The sequence below is a fragment of the Piliocolobus tephrosceles genome, chromosome 6 (assembly GCF_002776525.5).
Source record: "Piliocolobus tephrosceles isolate RC106 chromosome 6, ASM277652v3, whole genome shotgun sequence".
In the NCBI taxonomy this organism is placed as follows: Eukaryota; Metazoa; Chordata; class Mammalia; order Primates; family Cercopithecidae; genus Piliocolobus; species Piliocolobus tephrosceles.
This window is the reverse complement of record NC_045439.1, coordinates 100,467,388-100,485,746: the sequence shown is the minus strand read 5'-3', so window position 1 is coordinate 100,485,746 and position 18,359 is coordinate 100,467,388. Positions and strand designations below refer to the sequence as shown.

At 53.1% G+C, this 18,359-nt stretch overlaps 1 protein-coding gene across 4 annotated transcripts in view; it reads right to left on the bottom strand.

The window, feature by feature from the left end:
• Positions 1 to 18,359, bottom strand: part of ZNF710 (zinc finger protein 710) — an 81,142-nt gene that overhangs the window by 22,059 nt on the left and 40,724 nt on the right. The gene's annotated exons all lie outside the window — the stretch shown is intronic.

Sequence of the window (18,359 nt, the reverse complement as noted above, 5' to 3'; positions counted from 1 at the left end):
CCCTGCTCGCATGCGCAGAAGGGAAGAGGAAGCGAGAGCTGGGAGGCCTGTGCACACCTCGGGGCCCCTTGCCACAGTCTCACTTCTGCCCAGCCCACAGGCCTCAGGAGCCAGGGCCCAGGGAGCTGCCGCCCGCACAGGGGAGGGGCAGGGGAAGCTCCAGAGTCTCTTCCTCCTGGGATCCTGTCTCTGCCTTGCTTCCCCTTTCTCTATGGACAGATTCACTGAGCCCTGCCTCTGGTGGCTGGGCCCCTGACAGGGCCACCAACCCACAAACCACCGTGATGCGCACCGTGCCCAGCCCTGTTAACAGATAAGGAAACTGAGACCCAGGGAGGGGAAGGGAATGGTCCAAGGTCACACAGTGAGACAGTGAGGGAGTAAGCACTACAATGCAGGTCTCCAGCCCTGCAGCCCCCACAGCCTTTTGGTAGGTGGGATGCACTGCCCATGCCTTCATTTGCTGGCCAAGATGGCTCCCAGGCAGGCTCCATGGCCCCTCTGCCCCCAACTCACCGATGTTCCCTACCTCGGGGCCTCTGCACAGGCTGATTGCCCTGCCAGGACTGCCCTTCCCTCGAACTGGGTGAATTTCCCATCATCTTTGAGGATTTAGTGCAGGCACTGCCTCCCTTGAAGTACACGAGGGCAGGATGAGGACCCTTGTCCCAGCCTGAGACCATCACTGTGATGGTAAATCTTGTGCGTCATCTTGACTAAGCTATGGTGCCCGGCTGTGTGCTTGGCTAAGCTAGATGTTGCTATGAAGGTATCTTGTAGATGTGACCCACATTTACAATTGGTTGACTTTAAGAAAAGCAGGTGACTCTCCATAATGTGGGTGGGCATCAAACAATCAGTTGAAGGCCTTAAGGACAAACACTGAGGTTTCCCAGAGAAAGAATTCTGCCTTGACATATGAATCTTGCCTGAGTTTCCAGCCCCCAGGTATGCCCTGCAGATTTTGGACTTGCCAGCCCCCACAACCACAGGAGCCAATTCCTTAAAAGAGACCTCTCTGTATATATATGTGTGTGTGTATGTGTATGTATGTGTGTGTGTGTGTGTGTATATATATATGTATATATATATAGTATCTCCTACTGGTTCTATTTCTCTCTAGAACCCTGACTGATACGATCACACTGTGGATCATCTCCCCCCACAGCCAGGCCCCCCCTATAGAGTGACTACAGAGGAACAGAGGGGGCCCAGCGGGGGAATGTCTCTAGAGAAAGACACCAGGGTACAGAAAAGGGAAGAGAAGGAAGCTGACAGTCACCAAGGGACCAAGTGAAATGGAGTTCTACCAAGGCTTTGCTCTTCTCTGTGCACCTTGCCTGAGAGTTAAATCCTTGCCTGAGAGTTCTACCAAGGCTTTGCTCTTCTCTGTGCACCTCACTCCCAGGACAGTCCTGCCTCCTCCTTGGGGTGGTCTCCAGGCAGCATAGGGAAGGGCCTCTCCAAATTAATTAGCAAGAACAGACACACTCTCAGTGACCTGACCTTGTCTGGTGAATCAAGCCAGAAGGCCCTCCCCACCCCAGGTACCTTCTTCCTTGCCTTCCCCTAATGGCAGAGTCTCCAGGAGCTCTGAGTTCTTTCTCACCTGATGCCCTCCCAGGAGAGAGAGCCCCTCCTACAGGGCCTGCTCTGACAACGGTAGCTCTCTTGATCCACCCCCCAGGCCCAGGTGCACCTACACCTGACCTGGGAGCCATGCCTCTGCTTCTATAAGCTGAGGGCTGAGGTGGGCCTGACTGCCACAGGGTGTCCCCTGTGTGAGGATCTCCCTCCTCTAAGAGGTCACAGTGACCCTAAAACCCAAGGAAATGAGGAGTGGAGCCCCCATGGCAAGGCCTGAACTATTCTGATGTGACTTCTCAGACACAAACTCTTGTGAAGACAGAGACCCTGGGTCCACAGAGTTCCAGAACTGGTATTGTTTGATTAGAATGCCAATACCAGGGTCTCACTCTAGACCAGTTAAACCAGAATCTCTGGGTTCAGGGCTTGGACACAGGATTTTCTAGAGGCTTCTCAAGTGATTCTGATTCTCCAAATTATTATTATTATTTAGTCTTGCTCTGTCACTCAGGCTGGAGTGCAGTGGCATGATCTCAGCTCACCGCAACCTCCACCTTCTGGGTTCAAGCGATTCTCGTGCCTCAGCCTCCTGAGTAGCTGGGACTACAGGAGTGCGCCACCACGCCTGGCTAATTTTTGGATTTTTAGTAGAGACGGTGTTTCGCCATGTTACCCAGGCTGGTCTCAAACTCCTGGGCTCAAGTGATCCACCCAGCTTGGCCTCCCAAAGTGCTGGGATTACAGGCGTGAGCCACCGTGCCCGGCCTCTTGAAATTAATTAGCAAGAGTTGATGCATACTATCAGTGACCTGGCCTTGCCTGGTAAATCAAGCGGGAGGCCCCTCCCCACACCAGGTGCCTTCTTCCTCACCTTTCCCTGATGGCAGCTGCCCCACTTCCACCCCTGGCATAGCATAGCATACCTCCAAGCATAGCACACCCCCACCATCTAGGGCAGTTCATACAGAAGTTGGGCCCAGACCTATGGCCTGGCCCTCCCCATCCCCTGAAAGAACTTGAGCCAAACTTTCCTCTCTTGGAAACATGGCTCTGCATTAAGCCTCAGTCGTCCATCAGCCACAGGAGCAGATGGGCAAAGAACACACAAAGGAGCGCCATGGGGTAGAGTGAGGCCAAAACACGAAGGGGCAGAGAGCCTGGGCAAGTGGTGGTGGCGGGGTGGGTGTCTGAGGAGAGCCCAAGGGAACGCTGATCCCAGAAGGCACCTGGATTCCAGATAGTACCCGGCCCCTGCCCCTAACTTGGGGGACCCTCGCTGGAAATCAACCCCCGTTAGCCCTGAGGTGAGTTGGGTGGGCTTCTGGTTCTTATAGAAATGAGCCTGCCTAAACTAACAGGGCGTCTGCTGCACAAATTACTGTGGGCAAATGCTGAGCTGCCTGCAGAGCTGCATAAAAAGCCCATGGTAGGTTTTCTTTGATGCTAAGTACAGGAGTAATGCGCCGCCTGTGATCTGAAGACACCAGGATCCCAGAAGCCATGGGCCTGATCCTCCCACCTCGAAGCTCACATGCCCAGTAAACGCATGCGTGTTTCTTTACTGCAAGGGAGGGACGCTTGGCTCTCCCATGACAGGATGGTGGCCTTGCTGAAGACCCTTTGCTTCAGCCACTTTGGCTCTGGGTCTTAGAATCTTCACCGGCAGGGCTGAAAGGAACTTTGGGGACTCTCCTGTCCAATGCCATCATTTTACAGATATGGAAACAAAGACCCCAAGGCCCCCACCCCTCAGTGAGGACTAATCTGGAGCTCTTGATTTTTTTTTTGAGACTGAGTTTTGCTCTCATTGCCTAGGCTGGAGTGCAATGGTGTGATCTCGGCTCACCGCAACCTCTGCCTTCCGGATTCAATCGATTCTCCTGCCTCAGCCTCCAGAGTAGCTGGGATTACAGGCATGAGCCACCACAGCCCAGCTAATTTTTTTTGTATTTTTCGTAGAGACAGGGTTTCTCCATGTTGGTCAGGCTGGTCTCAAACTCCCAACCTCAGGAGATCCACCCGCCTCGGCCTCCCAAAGTGCTGGGATTATAGGCGTGACCACTGCGTCTGGCTTTTTTTTTTTTTAGACGGAGCCTTGCTCTGTTGCCCAGGCTGGAATGTAGTGGTGTGTGGTGTGATCTTGGCCCACTGCAACCTCCAGTAGCAGAGCGATTCTCCTGCCTCAGCCTCCCAAGTAGCTAGGATTACAGGTGTGCACCACCATGCCTGGCTAATTTTTGTATTCTTTTAGTAGAGATGGGGTTTCACTGTGTTTCCCAGGCTGGTCTTGAACTGACCTCAGGTGATCTGCCCGCCTTGGCCTCCCAAAGTGCTAGGATTACAGGCGTGAGCCACCATGCCTCTGGAGCTCTTGACTCCTTGTGTTTCCTTCCATCCATGTCAAACATGGGGGTCACCCCCGAACTCAGGCTCTCCCACCAGGGTGTTTACCTTCTACTGTGTGGAGGCCGTGAAGGTGTGCACAGGAAATTGTATGGGGCAAGGAATTTCCACCATTCAACCCACCGGATGGAAATGTTTTGAGCTCTCAAGAGTTCTGCCACGTAGCTGTCCCTTGCCCTAGGATGCTAATAGTCAGTCAAAAGAGAGAAGACTGAAGCAAGCCTTGTGCTTGTACCAATCGGTCACGACATCCCACCTGCTCCACATCCCAGTCACCTCCCATTGCTCTTGCAATCAAGCCAAACAGCTCACCAAAGGCCTCCAGAACTTGCCTGGTTGGTCCCTGCCTCCATGACAAGTCCACAGCGTGCTGTCCCCTCCCTCCATGTGAAGCCACATGGACTTCATCTGTGTTCTTTAATAGACCTCGCCTGCACACGACCTCTTCACACATGCTGTCCCCTACCTGGAATGCTCTTCCTCATTCTTCTCCCTTCAGCTTTCAGCCCAGGTATCACTTCCTCAGGAAGCTTGCCCTGACCCCGTGCCCCACCCTGACCAGGTCTAGACCCCAGGTCCTGAGCAGTCTCAAGTTTCATACTTTTCCTTCCTGGACCTTATTTTAACTTTTAATCATTTGTGAATGATTTATTTATTTATAGAATTACTTGCCTAATAGCTACCATCCCAGTTAGATTCTGACATCCCAGTTAGATTACACTCTCCAAGGGCAGAGACCTTGCCTGTTTGCTCACTACTGCATCCCTAGCAGAGTACACAGATAGAATAAATTGTTGCCCTTTTGAGAACACCCATATTCAAGGGCAAAGAAAAAAGAGGCCCCTTGCTAAGCCCAGCTTTGGACAGCAGCCAGATAGACCCTGCCCGCCTCTTTTCCCTGAGCTTTAGGGCCAGTTCCTGTTCTGAGGGGGAGGGACAGCAGGCCTCATGTTTCCAGAGGGCTCCACATCTTTCCTCCAAGTCCGGAAGCAAAGCAGCACATCTGTTCCCCAAACAAGTACACTATCCTGGACCCAGAGATCACCAGCTTTATGTAACGGGAAAAACAGACACAACTTCAGCTCACAAGTTCAAGGGGACAAAGATAAGAATCAAAGGAAGTAACAAGAGGACCATTCACTGGGCTTGAACTTCATCAGGGCCTGGGATGAAAGCACACCATTTCTAGCCCTCAGGGCAGTCCTCTGGGATGGGGCGTACCATTTCCACTATACAGACGTGGAAACTGAGGCAGTTCCCCGAAGGCAGGATAGAGCAGGCCCAGGGCCGAGACCCAGCCCTCTCTACCTCAGCTGCCAGGGATGGGCTTTCTGGGTCTTGTCTTCCTCCTGTGCCAACCTGTTTTCCCACACTGGGGCCTAATTCACACCTGGGAGCCCCTCATGGCTTCCCTTCCTCCTCACCAAGCCTCGCCTCAGACCCCTCCTGCACCAAACCCTCCGCCTTCTCCATCCCATCTTCCTCTCCCTCCATTCCTCCCCTCCTTTGGTTTCCGTGGCAACCCCATCCTCCGCTCCGCCACTCGGTCCTGCCTTCCCATCTCATCTCTTTCTTCCCTCTTTCATCTCTCCCCTCATCGCAGTGTACAGTCCAAATCCCCCTCTGTCCTCTGCCTCTGCTCTCTCGCTCCCTTTTACTCTCCTTTTATCTCCTTCAATGTTCTCTTGTCATCTCAGGGTGACATTTATTTATCTCTTGCTTAAAAATAAAAAAGAAAAGAAGGAAGAAAGGAGGGAAAAAGAAACCCCATTCCATCAGCCAGGGCTTCTCCAGATCAGTCCCGGCCTTCTCTCTCTCGGTCATCTCTAAGGGTCAGACTCCCCACGGGGGCCAGGAGAGGGGAGACAAACCCCAGAATGGACCCCTGCCTGCCACAGGGAAGTTTCTCTATTGACCTCACCTAGGGAGGGGAGGAAGAAAACACACGGGTGGGAAGTGTGTGTTGGGGGGGCTCCCTGGGAGGAGGCATCCCAGAGAGTCTGGCCCTGCTTCCCTGAGGTCAGGATAGGGGAGAAGCCAGCACCTCCCTCAAGATGAAGCAAGGGCAGGATCTAGAACAGGGGGTGGCCAGGTGCAGAAATCCCCCATGACCAGCCCCAGGCAGGAATTCACTGCTGACTGGCACAGTGGCTCACAACTATAATCCCAGCACTTTGGGAGGCCAAGGCGGGAGGATCACTTGAGCTCAGGAGTTCGAGACCACCCTGGGCAACATTGTGAAACCCCATCTCTACAAAATATTAACAGGCCATATGGCACGTGCTTGTAGTAACAGCTACTCGGGGGGCCGACTGGGAGGATGGCTTGAGTCTGGGAGCTCGAGGTTGCAGTGAGCCATGATCACACCACTGCACTCCAGCCCGGGTGACAGAGTTAGACCATGTCTCAAAAAAAAAAAAAAAAAAGGAGTTCACTGCTGTCCAGGGAAACCCAACCATTCACCGCCCCATGCTGCTTCTTCAGGCCCTACCTTGCATTGTGTGAATGAGACACAGGGCCTGGCCCCAGGCTGAGGCACCCAACAAATGCTCAGGGTGTGCAGCTCCCTCACTCCAAACAGGATGGTGAGGTTCACCAATTCTCCACAATTCACTCTTCTATGTTCCTAAATTGCCTCGGAGTAAAGGAAGCAAAATTCACGGGCCTTCCCACCCATGTCTCTGTGCCCCAAGTTTAAGGCAGAATGAAAGGTTGCCAGCTCTTTCTAATTTCTTTTCAGTCATCATTTACTGAGCTCATATTATGGATCAGGCACAAGAGACAGGCTATCCTGGGAATATGTCTATCCCAGGGAGATAGACATTTTATTTTATTTTATTTTTATGATTATTATCTTATGAGGCAGAGTCTCTCTCTGTTGCCCAGGCTGGAGTGCAGTGGCACGATCTCAGCTCACTGCAACCTCCACCTCCCTGGTTCAAGCGATTCCCCTGCCTCAGCCTCCTGAGTAGCTGGAATTACAGGCATGCGCCAACACACCTGGCTAGTGTTTTTGTATTTTTAGTAGAGATAGGGTTTCACCATGTTGGCCGGGCTGGTCTCGAACTCCTGACCTCAGATGATCTGCCCACCTCAGCCTCCCAAAGTGCTCGGATTACAGGCGTGAGCCACTTAACCCAGCCCAAGATAGACATTTTAGTTTTCATTTTACAGATGAGCAAACTGAGGCTTAGAGAAGCTATGATTTGTCTAAGTCACAGAGCCAGTAAAAGATAAAGGCAGGATTGGAGCCGATTATAATCACATTCTTCCCCATTTACTCCTCTTCTTCCTGTGTTCTTGGGAGGAGTGAGGTCACATCACTCCGAGTCCTCCTTAACTCAGCCTCCTCCTGGCTTCTCCATTGCTGTGTTTAATCTCGAGTGATCAGAAATGACAGGATAAACAAAGATCCGGGAATGGAGATTGACTGCAGAAAATGAAGCAAACCGATTATGGTTGTGGCCCCAGCATCTCAAAATGACCAAGAGAAGAGATCCCCTGCAAAAAAAAAAACGCCGGCCGGGCGCGGTGGCTCAAGCCTGTAATCCCAGCACTTTGGGAGGCCGAGACGGGTGGATCACGAGGTCAGGAGATTGAGACCATCCTGGTCTACACGGTGAAACCCCGTCTCTACTAAAAATACAAAAAACTAGCCGGGCGAGATGGCGGGTGCCTGTAGTCCCAGCTACTCGGGAGGCTGAGGCAGGAGAATGGCGTGAACCCGGGAGGCGGAGCTTGTAGTGAGCTGAGATCGGGCCACTGCACTCCAGCCTGGGCGACAGAGCGAGACTCCGTCTCAAAAAACAACAACAACAAAAAAAACAAACAAACAAAAAAACAACGTCACATGGGGATAAAGAAAGGGGCCCTAGGTCTTCAGGAGCCCTCGAGCTGTGTGAGTATCTGGCTGCAGGCGAGAAGTATTGCTGCTCCAGGGATCAGGCCAGGGAGGAGGCTATGGTATTGGTAGTCCTCCACTAAAAGGCTGGCTCAGCACCTCCTGGACCCCAGGAGCAGGGTCTGAGGAGGGGGAGATGAGAAGCAGCAGAGGTGGCGAGGAAACGGGGAAGGACAGCCGCTTCCTCTGTAGGTGGTAGGAGGGAGGGGTACGTGGTTCTCAGCCCAGCAGACCTGTCCTCCACCCCCAGCTCTGCCACTTAGGAGGTGCATACCCTCAGGCAAGTGTCTCAACCTCCTCCCTGGAATTTGGTTTCCTTGTCTGTATAGTGACAGGAGAAGGGTCTAATCACTGCGCCCTTCCTTTCAGCCTGGAGTTGTGCCTATTGAGATCATTTTTATACAGCACGTAATCTTGACAACAAAACCTATTTACAGAGGAGGAAACCAGGGCACAGGAGTTGAGCGATTCACCCACGGTCACCAGGTACACCAGAGAATAAGTGGAGTTGGGTCTAACTTAAATGCCTCTGCTTTTATTTATTTATTATTATTATTTTGAGACGAAGTCTCACTCTGTTGCCAAGGCTGGAGTGCAGTGGTGCCATCTCAGCTCACTGTAGCCTCTGCCTCCCTGGTTCAAGCAATTCTCCTGCCTCAGCCTCCCAAATAATTGGGATTACAGGCACGCACCACCACACCCAGCTAATTTTTGTATTTTTAGTAGAGGCGGGGTTTTGCCATGTTGGCCAGGCTGGTCTTGAACTCCTGACCTCAGGTGATCAGTCCACCTCGGCCTCTCAAAGTGCTGGGATTACAGGCGTGAACCACCACTCCTAGTCTGCCTGTACTTTTAAGATAAAGGACATAAGGGAAATGATGTGTTTCCTAAGGGCTGCTGCATAGTAAGGACCCAGCTACTGGGAGTGACTGCTAATTTTTTTTTTTTTTTTGAGACGGAGTCTGGCTGAGTCACCCAGGCTGGAGTGCAGTGGCGCCATCTTGGCTCACTGCAACCTCCGCCTCCGAGGTTCAAGAGATTCTCCTGCTTCAGCCTCCCAAGTAGCTGGGACTATAGGTGTGTGTCACCACACCCGGCTAATTTTTGTATTTTTAGTAGAGATGGGGTTTCACCATGTTGGCCAGGTTGGTCTCCAACTCCTGACCTCAAGTGATCCGCCCACCTTGGCCTCCCAAAGTGCTGGGATTACAGGCATGAGCCACGGTGCCCCAGCCTGTGCGATTGCTATTATTATTGTTCCCATCATCCAGCCAGGCTGGTGCTGGGTGCTGGTGAGACACAAAGATCCCCAGTCTCAGGACCTCACAATTTGGCTAGAGACAAGATTAAGAACCACAAAGTAGAAGTGGAAAGTATCAGATAGGAAATAGCAGTAAATAAATGTGCTTTAAAAAAAAACAACAACAACAACAAATTTAAGGGATCAGGAATGTTCTTCCATATAAATGGGCACATTAGGAGGCGATAAACTCAGGGCATGGGCCACAGAGTCAGAATGCAGTTTGGCCCCATCACTCACACCTTGGTCTGTGTGTGCCTCAGTCTCCTCATCTGTGGTATGAGATAATGGTTCTCACTTCTTGGAGTTGTTAGGGAGTTTAATTGAACCCATTAGACAAATGAGTATGATCTGTGGTGTTTATTACCCAAAGGTTGGGTGGAGGGGTACGAGGAGGTCTAGAGAAGAGAGAAGCTGGTTAGGAAGACCCCTTCCCCCACAGACCCAGCCAGAGAGGAGGGCCCGCCCAGGCTGGAAGCACGAGATGGAGAAAGGAAGGGAAAGCGGACAGAAGCGCAGGAGGTAGGGAAGGTGCTGAGGTCTGAGGGCAGGCGAAGAGTATGGCCTGGGCACAAGCCCTCTCCGTTCTCACAGCAGCGTTATGACTCCTCCCTGGGCTTCCATGCCAGCAGAGCCCCTGGCAGTGGCTGCCTCCCGAAGCCACTACTGTAATCAACATTTATTTTGCAGTCACCCACACACCCAGCTCGAGTACGGATTTATGCCAGGAGGAGTAAAGAATGCCTCTCTCATTCACGTAATGCCTTCGTGTATCTCCTGGGGGGAGGGACGGCTAGTGCAGCATATCAGCTGATAGTGTATACACGCAGACTTCAGACACATACTGCCGTCCACACAGGCTCTCATAGAGGCAGGCAGGAGCGGCGTGAAAAGCCACGCCTTCCTCAGTCACCTGACAACGATACTTTCATGTAGTGAGCCGAGGGGTAGGACCTATGCAAGGGGCGGAAGCTCGGGTACCCACACTTGACCCTGCAGTCGAGCTGGAGGGAGATGCACGCCTCAGATAAGAGGTTCAGAGAAGGCAGGAGCTGCATGATGGGCATCCCAGCCAGGAGCTCCTGGGTCTGCACATTACCAGGAGCTCACAGAGGAGAAGGCCAAGGCAGCCTGTTGGCTGCAGGGTAGAGGAGAGGTGGGAGGAGAACCAGAGGACAGTGGGGCCTGGGAAGGAGAGGCAGAAGAGGGTCTCAAGGGCAGGACCATGGATGTCAGCGGGGAGGGTACCCAACGTGGTCGGTTCAGCCCAGAGCAGGAACTAGTTTCCTCTCCAATCTGGATCACAGAGGATGACCTGTAGGAGCTTGGAAGCCGTATCTGCAGGGTGGTGGGCTCTGGGCCATGTGTCCCAGATGCTGGAATCCAAACGCACGTGTGACCCAAGGGCGAAAGTGACTTTAGCGGAGGGGATGATAATAAAGCTAGCAAATGCCTGGCCATGACGAGTAGTGTGAGGGCTTCCATCCCCCCTGCCTGGGGTGCGACTGCCTGTGGGGTTGAGGTCCCTTGGGGCAGGCCATGGAGGGAGGGTGGGGCCCCTCAGCAATGGGAAGCTCTAGAATTGGCATGGCCACCTCTTTGCTCTACTGTGTTGGGCAAGTTGCTTCATCTCTCAGGGCCTCTGTTTTCTCAACTGTAAAATGGGGGTAATAGCTGCCTTCCCCACAGGATGGGGAAGAAGATTCAATAAGATAATGCAAGGGGATACACCTGGAGCTGGGGGCTGGCTTCTGACAAACGGTCAGTTTTAGCTTTTTTTTTTTTTTTTTTTTGAGACGGAGACTTGCTCTGTCACCCAGGCTGGAGTGCAGTGGCGTGATCTCGGCTCACTGCAAGCTCCACCTCCTGGGTTTACGCCATTCTCCTGCCTCAGCCTCCCGAGTAGCTGGGACTATAGGCGCCCGCCACCTCGCCCAGTTAGTTTTTTGTTATTTTTAGTAGAGACGGGGTTTCACCATGTTAGCCAGGATGGTCTCGATCTCCTGACCTCGTGATTCGCCCGCCTTGGCCTCCCAAAGTGCTGGGATTACAGGCTTGAGCCACTGCGCCCGGCCCAGTTTTAGCTTTTACACCACAATATATGTACACATACAATATGAGTCACCCAGGGCCCCTAAATATTTGGCATGTTCTCACTATCACTAAAAATATCTAAATCCCATGAAGGAGTTGGGAAAGGACGAACACTTGGAAAAAGTAATGAAATCAGGTGTGAGGAAGGACAGAGATGCTGGGAATGGACCTGGTCCCACGGAAGGTTCTAGCTCAAGTCCTTTGTCCACATGGGAGCCCCTGGATTGCCAGGAAATGGGCAGTCTCAACCCCAGTGCCTGTGGGGCTGTGAGTGTCCCTTGGGCCCCAGGACCTGAGGAGGACGCTGGAGAGGTGGAAAGGCATCTTCTGTGGGCCTCTAGAAGTCTCGTCACAGATGCTACCTCTTTTCTGAAATTTTTTTTTTTTTTTTTTTTTGAGACGGAGTCTCGCTCTGTCGCCCAGGCTGGAGTGCAGTGGTGCAATCTCAGCTCACTGCAAGCTCTGCCTCCCGGGTTTACGCCATTCTCCTGCCTCAGCCTCCCGAGTAGCTGGGACTACAGGCGCCCACCATCTCACCCGGCTAGTTTTTTGTATTTTTTAGTAGAGACGGGGTTTCACCGTGTAGGCCAGGATGGTCTCGATCTCCTGACCTCGTGATCCACCAGTCTCGGCCTCCCAAAGTGCTGGGATTACAGGCTTGAGCCACCGCGCCCGGCCTCTTTTCTGAAATTTTACAACTCATCCAGGTAGCTCACAAGACCGCATTCCTAAATGAAGTACAAGATCCAACTCTCCTCATCAGAGTGTAGATAACCTCTTTCTGGGATCACACTCCTGCCAGCTGGAATGACCCACTCCTCAGCAAACAAACGCAGCTCAGATGGGTCACAGAGGGAAGGGCTGGGTCCAAGAATGGGACCCCCACCCCGCCCCATGCTAGCCCCGACCCCTGAAACCAAAACGCCCAGAAGCTTCTTGTGTGAAGCCCACACACACTCATGTGTGCGCATCCAGGAGACAAGAGTCACCCCTCCTCCCTGTGCTGACGCAAGGACGGGCTGGGCTGTGTCCTGGCTCTGAAGTACTCAGGGCCTGCCCCTGGGAGCCTTGGTGGGTTCCCTCCTTCAAATGCCCCCAGCTCTGGGTGCCAAAGTGAAGAAGGAAACACAAGGTCTTCTGGGACTCCGAAAGACAGGCTGGGCAAGAGAATGAGCAGGCCTGCTCACACAGCCACAGCCCTCTACAGTTTACAAAGCCCTTCCCAGGCATGAAGTCATGGGACGTTCCCTGCCAGGTTCTGCACTGGCATCTGAATGGGCAGCACCTGCGTGGGCTCTTATTCCTGATGGCAAAACCTGACGTTCACAGACTGGTTGGCTGCCCTGAGAGTGACAGTGCCAGCCTGGCCAACTTTCAGTACAGTGTGTCATTTAATCCTGACTGCAGCCTATGGTTTGTACTGGTGCCATCACCCTGTTTTACAAATATGGAAACTGAGGCACAGAAAGGTTACTAGCTTTCAAACATTGCTCCTTGCAGCATGGCCCTCGAGCTCTGGCACTGCTTCCAAATAGATAAGGGAAGCCTTAGAAACTTGGCTGGGCGTGGCAGCTCACGCCTGTAATCCCAGCATTTTGGGAGGCTGAAAGGGGTGGATCATTTGAAGTCAGGGGTTCAAGACCAGCCTGGCCAACATGGTGAAATGCCGTCTCTACTAGAAAAAACAAAAATTAGCTGGGCGCGGTGGTGCGCCCCCGTACTCCCAGCTACTCAGAGGCTGAGGCAGAAGAATCATTTGAACCCGGGAGATGGAGGTTGCAGTGAGCTGAGATTGCGCCACTATACCCCAGCCAGGTGACAGAGCAAGACTCTGTCAAAAAAAGGACGGACGGAAGGAAGGAAGGGAGGGAGGGAGGGAGGGAGGGAGGGAAAGAAAGAGAAAAGAAACTTGTATAGCAATGTGACAACGCTGTGACATCTGAGCCAGGTTGATAAAGTATTAGTCTGTGAGGCTTAGAAATGGACTTTAAAAAAAAAACCACCAGGTTTCGAAGCACCGGTTTAGATCCAGACTCTAGAGTTGAAGGCCTGAGTTTGCATCCTTTGCTACTTCCCAACGGCATGACTCTTTCTCCTTACTAAAGTGGGGTGGTACCAAGAGCACCTGCCTTACCAGTTAAAATATGTAAAGTGCTAAAAGCAGAACCTGGCACGCCTATGGTGTTTACTGCTATTATTAGCATTCAGCAGCTCGCTTGGGGCCACACAGTAGCTACTGGAGGAGCTGGACTCCTTGATGCCAGTTCTCAGTGGGGAATTGACTGCTAGGTCCCCTGCCACCTGGGAAACTGGGGCCCCAGAAACATGCCTGCCACTAAAGCCTGTCCACAAACTCAGACCCTCGTCCTGTCCCCACCCGCCTCCAACCCCCCTTCCATCTCTGGGCCAGCTCAGCTGTGGGTGGGCGTCTTAATGGGTGTAAGGAGATGTTCTTGCCCAAACCGGAAAAACCTGATGGCCAGGCAGGCCCGCCCTGGCAGCTTCCGGGTTGCCAGTCGTATCCTGAGAAGCAGGTGGGGCCAGGAAGAGCAGGGGTGGCCTCCTCCCCTGGGCCCAGGCTCAAATCTCTATGGTGCCTGCCCCAAAGCCGTTTTGATCCCTTTCTTGGAGCATACATCCCAAATGTCCCTAGATAAGCAGACTCCTTGCTACCTTTACCCACAGTTCATCTTGTCTTGGTCACCCAGACCCAAAGGGAGGACCGCTTTTTCCCCAACCCTTTTGGAGCCCCAGACCCTCCTCCTGGGAAGTGGGTGTTAGCACCCAGCTTGTACATAGTAGGGACTCAGCACCATCTGGGACTTCAGATCCACCTCCCTCATTTCCACATCCAACTGACATTCTTCCTCTACCTGGGTCTGGTCACTACTGATGAGTGGGCTCGTTGTCCCCACCCGTCTGGGTGTCTGGCTTGGTCACTAGTCCTTCCTTCTCCTGCCGCCCTCTGTACCTGGCACTGACTTATCCCTCCGCCCTCCTCCGCCCTCCTCTAGTCTTCCCTGGGGAGGATATTGCCCCTTCCCTGAGGCCCTGTGCTCTGTGGGGGCAGCGATAGGACTCCCATTTGCATGAGGCTTTACAATTTACACAGCACTTGGCTGTGAGCTGTACTGTTTCCACTCTACACCTGTTAACGACACATGCAATTCACACATCAGCAAACATTCATGAAGCACCTACTATGGGCCAGGCACTGAGCTGGGTGCGCAGGAGGAAGGGCACACAGGGTTCTGCCTTGGGAGGGTCCTGCCGGCCACACCTCCAGGCCTGATGGCTTGTGCCAGCACACCTGGGCCTGGAGCCCTCCGCTCACATAGCCCAGGCCACTCACATCTCAGGGCTCCCTCCCAGAGGGAGCTTCCTCCTGCAGAGAGCCCTGTGCCCCCCCAGAGACCATGGTTTTTCCTGGGGCCCCTGGGAACCCTGGCTGGACGGGAGCCCCACAAGCTTTCTCTGTGGCCCTGGGGGACCCAGAATGTGACCAGGTCCCTTCTTCTGTGCTCTGAGGAGGTAGCCAGGGTCTTCCAGACCCACTGCCCGACGTGCCCCTTCTGCAGGGCAGAAATGTGCCCAGACATGCAGGTAGGTCCTCCCGAAGAGACCTGGGTCCTGCTCCCTCGTGTCTCTTCCCTCTCTGGCCTTCAGCTCAAAGCTTTCATGCACACTTAGTCTCCCTGTCTGCACCACAGCCTGCTGCAACCCTGGCAATGTCCAATTTCTTGTTTTCTCTCCACCCCCTGAACTGGGGCCAGATCTATGTCCTCCATCACCTCCTCAAGCTCTACTCTATGATATCTGTCCCCTCCACCAGAGTTCAACTGTCCTCTGGAACGTGGCAGCCCTTTGCCAAACACAGGAGCTTTGAGCTGGGCCTCTTCATCTGGCAGCAGCCACACAACCCTCTCTGGGCTCACAGGCCACGCAGCACCACCCTCTACCTCGGCCCACTCCTTGGCCTCCTGTATCCCAGCGGCCCCTGGGCTCAGGCCTTGGCCTGAGTGGGGCTCCCTCAGAGAAACCATCTCTCATGGCTTCTGCGCTCACCTCAGTGTTGACCTTAGTAGAGCTGCACCCTTACCCAGGTCTGCAACGGTTCCTAGACGGCAAACCTGTCAGCCGTCACTGTCTAACCTCTCCATGACTCGTGTCCTTGAAGCCATCTGCCATTTCCAGCTTCCTTCTTTCTGCTGTTCCAGTTGACCAGGCTCAAGCTCTGAGGTCAGTGTAGAGTGACTGAGGTTTTGCAAGGCTTTTCTGCCTGGCAAACACGGACAGCACACCATTCTCCTAGGAGCTAGAGCGATGAAGACAACAGTCTCCACCCTCCAGCAGCCACAGTAAATGGATGATTACCTTAGTGAGTTGATAGCTACGACATACAACTCCCAGAAGGTGGATAAAGGGAGATGTGATTAAGTCTATGTGGGGGAGTCAAAGGGGGAGGTGGCACCTGAGCAAGGTTCTGTAGGTTGTGTAGGAGTTCAGCAGGCGGATTAACAGAAGAAAGGCACTCCGGGGGAGGGAGCAGTGATTGTAATGTGGAAGTGTGACACAGTGCAGGGGTTTGGCCTACACAGGTATAAACACACCTCAAGAGTAGGCAGGGCCACCTTTACTCCTCAGACCACAGCGACTGGTGGCCCCTGGGGATGTAGAAAGTGGAGGCCTTGCTGCGGTCCTATCCACTCACCCATGCACACCGGAGAGGAGCCACTGCTTAGCAGGGAAAGTAAATGTGCTAACCAGGCATACGCACACGCCTGATTGACAAGCGTATGTCGGCTCTCAGAAGAGGTTCGTTTCCACAGGTTTAAAGAAAAATAAAGAGGCCTACAGGGAAAGAATCAAACTGTTCTGTTTGGATAATTTAGGAAAACCTGAGTGAATATTCTCTGTAGCTCCCAAGTGACATTTTAAAATCCCTCTGATGCGTGGGACACATGTGTCCCTGCCACAAAGGATGTGTCAACACAGGCTGCCAAACCCAAGGTGGCGGGACCCTTATTTGGTGAGGGCTATCCAGCTCGGCCATCGGTCCAGCTTGTGTAGTGTGGACTGGCCCCCTTCCTCACATTCAGCCCCTGTGTCATGTTCACACGGATGCCACTTAGCCCTCCTTGGCAGGGAATGGTGACACCAGGCTCTGCCAGAGTGGGGAGGCCCATGGGACCACATCCATCTCTGCCTTCACCCTCACCTCGAGAACCGTATTGGGCCAGGCAGAAGGTAGGGATCCCAAGGCCATGTCTAGATCCTGCCAGTCCCACCCCAGGCCTTCAGTCACCTGTCCCTGCTGACCCACTCAGGACTCCTCCTGTGTGACAAACAGGCCCCTCCAGCTGATGGAGACTCCCAAACACTCTTCCCTCTTTAAAGAGGGAGCCTAAAAGAAAACAGTGCCTTCAACAGGTTTTTTTTTTTTGTTGTTGTTGTTGTTTTACACATTTAGAGCAATGGAGAAAAAAACTAGTCTCCCTTCCTCAAATAAACCCACTTCTCTACTGGTCTCTTCCCTTGAAAACAGAAGCACTATTCAAAAGGAAAAAGAAAAAAGAAATTTAAAAGAGAGAGAGAGGCAAGAGGGAAAAAAAGGAACTGAATAGAAGAAGAAAAAGGGGGAAAAAGAGAGGGAGAAGAGAGTGAACCCCGAGGGAGGTGGTGAGGGCTCGGAATGAAAGGCAAAAGTGAAGGGAAGGAAGGCAGAGACACAAAAGGCAGGAGAGAGAAAGACAGAAGCTTTGAAAGAAAGAATGTTCTAGCGTGAATGCAGCGTGCAGGGGAGAAAGGCGTGCTTGAAAAGGAGCAGCCTGAAGCAGTGACCCCTCATTCACAGGCGGTGCCAATCACGGTGACAATGCAAACCCTTTCTTCTTTTCTCCTTCTCTCCTTTCTGGGGAGGGAGAGGCTGAGCACTGCAAGTTAATTCCTAAAAGTACAAAAAATAAATTCAGTTCCACTGGAGAAACATCAAAGAGCTGCTGTAAAGGCTTCCCCCAAACAGGCTACAGCCCCAAGGGGAGTGCTCCCATCAGCTTTATTACAGGGTCAGCTGCTCCCTGCCCTGGCCGCCCGGCTGTGGCCTCCTCCCATAGGGTCCTGGGTGAGCCAAGGGAGAGAGCCTGTGATGCTGTGCACAAGGCTTGGTCTCCAAAGACAGCTCGGACCTCTGGGTGCCCGCAGATTTCCTCTCTTAGAGCCCTTGGGCCCTTAACCAGGTAGCAGGGGGCAGATGAGAGGGGTCTCAGTGAGACAGCTCCTCTGGCTGGAGGTGAAAGCCGTGGCAACTCACCCTGCCTGGGCCATGTCCACCTGGTTCTCCGGCTGCCTGCACACAGGAGGTGCTCGGTCCCCGGTGGATGTGTGCGGTGAAGGACATTCTGAGTCAGCCCTGGGATGGGCTGTCCCCTCGAGGGACTGCTCCAAGGAAGCCTGCCGCCTGCTCAGGCTGGGCCCTCACTCCAGGAGGGTGAGCGGGTAGGTTGGCTCTTTTTACAGGCCACCAGCTGTTGGGTCTATGTCACTCACAAGGGAGGGCCTCTGTGGACGTTGAGGCATGTTCTCACATCACGGGTCACTGCAGACCAGCACCTTCCTGAGTTAGCCAAGACCCAAAGACTACGCGCAATATACGTGCCCTGACCTGGATTTAGATTTCCTGTCCTTCCTGGTTGGGCCTCAGTTACACACCAGATAATGCCGGCAAATGCCCACACACAGCCCTCAGTCTAGTGACCGAGTGTCTCCCAAAATGTCCCTCTGCGCTCACAGGTGAGCGTTCCCCATCCCCCTTCTTTGTCTTCCCTTCTCCTGCTGTCTCTCAGTACCTATCGAGTCATGAGGAAACCTGAAATGGGGTCACCTTTACGCAAAGGCTCCTTTTTCCTTCTGATCATCCAAACGCTAGATAATGAGAAATGCCTGGGAGCAGAGAGGCTGAGTGGAGGAAGACTGATTGGTTTATTGACTGATTGATTGAGCGAGTCTCAACCTTACTCATCTATTGAGCACTCAGTCTGTGCGGAGCTCAGTGGTGTGGGCTGGGATTATAAAGTG